The sequence below is a fragment of the Leptonychotes weddellii genome, chromosome 12 (assembly GCF_054177405.1).
Source record: "Leptonychotes weddellii isolate Sample4059 chromosome 12, ASM5417740v2, whole genome shotgun sequence".
In the NCBI taxonomy this organism is placed as follows: domain Eukaryota; kingdom Metazoa; phylum Chordata; class Mammalia; order Carnivora; family Phocidae; genus Leptonychotes; species Leptonychotes weddellii.
In genome coordinates, this window is record NC_138380.1 from 5,664,837 (window position 1) to 5,670,959 (window position 6,123).

Here is a 6,123-nt window from a genome sequence, read left to right on the forward strand (position 1 = left end):
GTATCTTTGGGGTAAATACCCAGTAGTGCAATTGTTGGGTCCTAGGGTAGCTCTATTTTTAACTTCTTGAGGAACCTCCATACTGTTTTCCAGAGTGGCTGCACCAGCTTGCACTCCCACCAACAGTGTAAGAGGGTCCCCCTTTCTCTGCATCCTCGCCAACATCTGTTGTTTCCTGTCTTGTTAATTTTAGCCATTCTGACTGGTGTGAGGTGGTATCTCATTGTGGTTTTGATTTGTATTTCCCCGATGCCGAGTGATGTTGAGCCCTTTTTCATGTCTGTTGGCCATTTGTTGTCTTCTTTGGAGAAATGTCTGTTCATGTCTTCTGCCCATTTCTTGACTGGATTATTTGTTCTTTGGGTGTTGAGTTTGATAAGTTCTTTATAGATTTTGGATACTAGCCCTTTATCTGATATGTCATTTGCAAATATCTTGTCCCATTCTGTTGGTTGTCTTTTGATTTTGTTGACTGTTTCCTTTGCTGTGCAAAAGCTTTTTATCTTGATGAAGTCCCAATAGTTCATTTTTGCTTTGTTTTCCTTGCCTTTGGAGACGTGTCTAGCAAGAAGTTGCTGCGGCTGCGGTCAAGGAGTTTACTGCCTGTGTTCTCCTCTAGGATTTTGATGGATTCCTGTCTTACATTTAGGTCTTTCATCCATTTTGAGTCTATTTTCATGCATGGTGTATGAAAATGGCCCAGTTTCATTCTTCTGCATGTGGCTGTCCAGTTGTCCCAATACCATTTGTTGAAGAGACTGTCTTCTTTCCTGCTTTGTCTAAGATTAGTTGGCTATAGAGTTGAGGGTCCATTTCTGGGTTTTCTCTTCTGTCCCATGGATCTATGTGTCTGTTTTTGTGCCAGTACCATACTGTCTTGAAGATGACAGCTTTGTAATAGAGGCTGAAGTCGTAATTGTGATGCCACCAGCTTTGGTTTTCTTTTTCAACATTCTTTTAGCTATTTGGGGTCTTTTGTGGTTCCATAAATTTTTAGGATTATTTGTTCCAGCTCTGTGAAAAAAGTTGATGGTATTTTGATAGGGATTGCATTTTACTTTATTTTTTTTCTAAAGATTTTATTTATTTATTGGACAGAGAGAGAGAACACAAGTAGGCAGAGTGGCAGGCAGAGAGAGAAGGAGAAGCAGGCTCCCCGCGGAGCAGGGAGCCCGATGCGGGGCTCGATCCCAGGACCCTGGGATCATGACCTGAGCCGAAGGCAGATGCTTAACGACTGAGCCACCCAGGCGCCCCTGCATTTTACTTTATTTTATTTTCCAGCTTTACTGAGGTATAACTTCGACAAATAAAATAAATTGGCAAATAAAAACTATATCTATTTAAGGTACACAACTTGATGATTTGATATAGGCGGACATTGTGAAATATTCACCCCAATCAAGCTAATTAACCTATCCACCTCCTCACACAGTTACCATGTTTCCTTCTTTCTTTCTTTGTGAGAACACTTACCCCTTGGTGGGCACTAACATTTTTTCCAGTGGTTTGCTCTTCTGAGTGCCACCACTCTAAATACCACAGGCATTCCCTTGCCTGGAAAAGAGGCACAATGTCTGCTGGGTGTGTGCCTCCGGGGAGGATAGCTCAGTACTGACTCTGTGTAATGTTCAGGTTTCCTGGGTACTACAGATTTTTCCAAAGGGGTTCTACCAATTTATATTTTTCACCAAACATCATGCGAGAGTTCTATTTGCTCTATAGCTTCAGAAGTTTCCTTTATACAGAAGGTTTGCACTGTTTTCAAGTCTATTCTTAGGCATTTTACTTTTTGTTATTTTTTAAATCAAACGTTATATCTAATTGGCTACTGTTTGTTAGTCAATTCTTATGGTTTGTATTTGATTTTGCATTCATCAATTTATTAGGTTCTCTTATTGTATAAGACATTATTGGTTTATTATTTTTTAAAGATTTATTTAGTTATTTGAGAGAGAGAGAGTGCGTGTGTGTGTGTGTGAGAGAGAGAGAGAGAGCAGGGGGAGTGGCAGAGGGAGAGGGAGAGAGAAAATCTCAAGCCGACTCCAGCATGTGCAGGGATCCCGATGTGAGCCTCGATCCCAGGACCCTGAGATCATGACTTGGCTCGAAATCAAGAGCTGGATGCTCAACTGACTGAGCCACCCAAATGCCCCTTGGTTTATTCTCTTGATTTTTCCAGATATGAAATCATAACACTTACAAATAATGATAATTTTATATCCACCTTATGTTTTTTATACATGCAATTTATTTGTCTTTTATGGTCTTCGTGTATATTTCCTCTACACATTGAAAATAGTGTTAATAGTGAACATTAAACCTCCAAATCTCCATTAAACCTCCAAAATGCTTATCAAAATCTTTTTATTAATAGAACACCTTCCCAGAGAAACATTTTGGTTCCAGTTCTTCACAGCAGCTCCAGAGAAAAAAGGTGGGATGAAGCATCAAGTAAGTAAGGGAAGTCCATCAAGGCCAGAGAAGAGGGAAGAAGAGAGAGGCTGGAACCAAATGGGGAGAAAAAGGTGGAAAGTGATCAGATCACCTGATTCACTCAAAGCAGGCACAGTGGAGGAAAAGGTAAATAAATTGTGATGATCACAGCCCATCACGGACCCACTAAGAGAGGGCGATTTAATTTCAAGATCATGCTCCCCCCACCCATTCCTGCCACCACATCGACAGGGCTTTGGTGTAAAAACAGTGAATTAAAGCCAAAAGAACGGCACAGCACAAACTCTATTTAAGAAGGGCTTCTTAGGGAAACCCACAGACAACAGTGAAATGAGACTAGAGTGCCGGAGGAAACCGAAAACTCTGCACCTACAGCTACAGCAAACATAAACGCAGCCCGACTCCTAGACAGATGAACACACAACCTCGTGCTAGGGCCCTAGTGACCTCACTTCCTAATATCCCGTAGATCGCATCCAGCCTGGCACGTCAGCACACGGCGTGCTAAGAAGCAAGAAGTACAGTCTGGACACAGAGCAAACCAGACTCAGATATGACTCAGATTTTGGAATTGTCAGACGTGTGTGTGTGTGTGTGTGTGTGTGTGTACACGTACATAAAGAGATTTATTATAAAGAATTGGCTACATGATTTATTCTAAGGGATTGGCTCAACTGCTGTGCTGCTGACAAGTCCCAAGGCCCCCAGTGCCAGGGGCGGGAGGCCCAGGGGAGCTGGTGGGGCAGCCCCCATCTGAGGACGGGCGACTCAGGCCCCAGGAAGGGCTGGTGCTTCCGTTCCAGCCCTTGTCCTGAGAGAAAATACTTAAAGGAAGTTGGAATTAAGGAGGGAGGAAGAGACGACAGGCATCTGCCACGATGGTGAAGCCATGGGTTATCTGTAGGAAGCGGGAACTCACACAAAAGGGAGATCCGTGAAAAATCATTCCCCTGGCACAAATTTCCTGGAGCATCTGTTGCTTCTCCCTAAGCCTCTGAGATCTAGTTGTCCTCGTACAGGATCAAAATAATAACAACACCGGTGTTCTTGTTTTTCCCGTTCACACTACCAAAACCGCAGACAAAATGCAAACGGCACGTCTTCTGACTGAGGAGGGCCTGGCCTGTGTGTTCCCATTCACTTCCTGTTCCCCCCACAGCCCACAGCTGCTCTTTCAGGGCAGTTCTGGAGCTGAGCTTTCTCATCCCAGTTTGCTGAAAAATATAAGCCATGTCCTTTCTCTGTTCCTACGCGGTGGACACTTTCCTCTACCTCCTCCACTCAGGGTCCGCAGAAGCCTACGATGTGTCGGCCGCAAAAGGAAAAACAAAGAATTCACAAGAGCACACGGCCCCAGGAGACAGAAAACATCGCCATTCCTCTTGCCCAACAGCTGACAGAGTGGTAAGTCCGAGTGTGAGGGGAGCGTGTCTGTGTGCCTGGGGCCTGCGTGTGTGTTTGTGTGTGTATATATATTTGTGAGTACATGTGTGGTAATGCTTTGAGTGTATGTTTGTGAGTCTGTTTGTATGTTTGTGACTGTGTGGATGTGTGTTGTGTTTGTGACTGTGTATGTTAGTGGGTGTGGGATTGTGTTGTGTTTGTGAGTGTGTAGGCGTGTGTTGTGTTTGTAAGTGTGTGGGTGTGTGTTGTGGCTGTGTGTATATGTTTGTGAGTGTGTGTTTGTGAGTGTGTGGGTGTGTGTTGTGTTTGGGAGTGTGTGGGTGTGTGCTGTATTTGGGAAAGTGTGGATGTGTGTTGTGTTTGTGAGTGTGTGGGTGTGTGTTGTGTTTGTGAGTGTGTGGGTGTGTGTTGTGTTTGTGAGTGTGTGGGTGTACGTGTTGGGTTTGTGTGTGTATGCTTATGCATGTGTGTTGTGTTTGTGAGTGTGGGTGTGTGTTATGTTTGTTAGTGTGTGGGTGCGTATTGTGTTTGTGTGTATATGTTTGTGAGTGTGGGTGTGTGTTGTGTTTTAGTGGGGTGTGTGTTGGGTTTGTGAGTGTGTGGGTGTGTGTTGTATTTGTGTGTATATGTGAGTGTGGGTTTGTATGTTTGTGAGTGTGGGTGTGTGTTGCGTTCCTGGTTGGAGGGACATGGCCCTACTTTGCAAGGAGGACTAGGAGTTGCTCTAGAAAATGTCATAAAGTGTGTTGGAATCTCACAGGGGAGGAGATCTCAGGGACGTTTAGCTCAGGCCCCGCACTCACACTTACGGGAACACTAGGGCCCCAGGCAGTGTGGCCATCGTAATGATGGCGGTTGGAGAGGAGCACTGAGGTCCCCCGGCTCTCAGGGGGACCCTGTCCCCCACCCCGAAGGCCCCTTCCCTGTCGTCCTCACCGCAGAACCCGGCCACCCACCTCTTGCCCTCCGCAATCCTCACTGCCGAGCCTTCCCCACAGGTCAGGCCTGGACTGCTCTTTTTGGCCCAAGACTCCTGGGACTCCCCCCGCCACGCCAGGCCAGCTCCCCGCCACAACTCCCTGCCCGTGCCCTCCACATCTTTCCACCGCTTTCAGGACCCAGGATCAGACCTGCCTCTGCTCTCTGCTCCTTTCCGTCCTCACAGAACAGCTCCAGGTCCCTGTCTATCCAAATGCCACCCACTCCTGAGCCGGCAGGGCCACTCACCTTTCTCCATGAAGTCTCTTAGAGTGACAGTAGAGACCACAGTGGTGGGAGCGGGGAGAGAGGAGAGCAAAGGAAGTGGGGTCCCCCCAGACCTCCTCCCCCTCTCCTCATTCAGGCTGCTCCCCCTCAAACCAATGCTTCTGGCAAGAGAAAGGCAAAAGTCAGGTGCCTCTTAAAACTCTGTTGAAAGCCTACTAAGACATATTATGATCTTCTCTAGCCAGAGGAAGAGGAACTCGAACGTATTCTCGAGGACAATCCTGCAGGAGCGCTGTGTCAGGATCCTAGACGAGACGTTTTAGGAGGTAAACTACTTTCTAGCAGAAATGAACGTGAGCGGGGTGTGGATGGGGACGTTCGGGGAGCGGGCGGTGCGCTGGGACAGGCAGCGGGGCTCACCCCGGCCAGAGATGTGCCCACCTGGGCCGCCGTCCGAGGGCCTCTGGGTTGGGGCCCTTCTCTACTGCAGCCAAGTAAGAGGGAAAGGTCCCTGAGAGGCGGAGCAGGCGCAAGGAAGGGGAGACACAGTGCTCGTTGCCCCCTTTACTAACTCTCTGTGCCAGGCCCGAGGAAAAGGGTCCGTGCGTTCTGGGCTTTCGTGCCCAGGAGGGATGTGCCGATGCTCAGTGTGACCAAACGGCTCACCCGGGCCTGAGGCTCTGAAGCCAACAGACCCTGTGCCGGTGCTTGGCCGGAGCCCACGTGAGAGCTCTTGGGGTCGTATGGGCTGCAGAGCACCACAGGGACAAGCAGGTGTCCTCGGCCGACTGCTGCCTCAGAACCGGGCTTGGCCTTCTCACGGGGTCCTGTCCCCCCAAAAGCTATTGCATCAGGGTCAGGCGCACAACTTCCGAGGGCTCAACATTGCCATCTAACCTGGGAAGACGGAATCTGGGAATGCTGGAAATCCATCCATTTTCCTGGCCAGCAGAAATTATTTGTGATTCATTGTGTATTGTAACACAAACGGCTTTTTTTTTTTTTTTTTTACTCTATGAACCCCAATGGCCTGAGGCACCGGGAGAGAGCCTTTTT

The 6,123-nt window shown here is 47.7% G+C and overlaps 1 non-coding gene across 1 annotated transcript in view; it reads left to right on the forward strand.

Moving 5' to 3' along the window:
* The window catches only part of LOC102742058 (uncharacterized), a 9,119-nt gene extending 2,996 nt beyond the window's left edge, over positions 1-6,123 (forward strand). The window contains exons 2-3 of the transcript XR_014139082.1: positions 2,378-3,861; positions 5,309-6,123. This is a non-coding gene — a transcript (uncharacterized LOC102742058). The remainder of the gene's footprint in view (positions 1-2,377; positions 3,862-5,308) is intronic.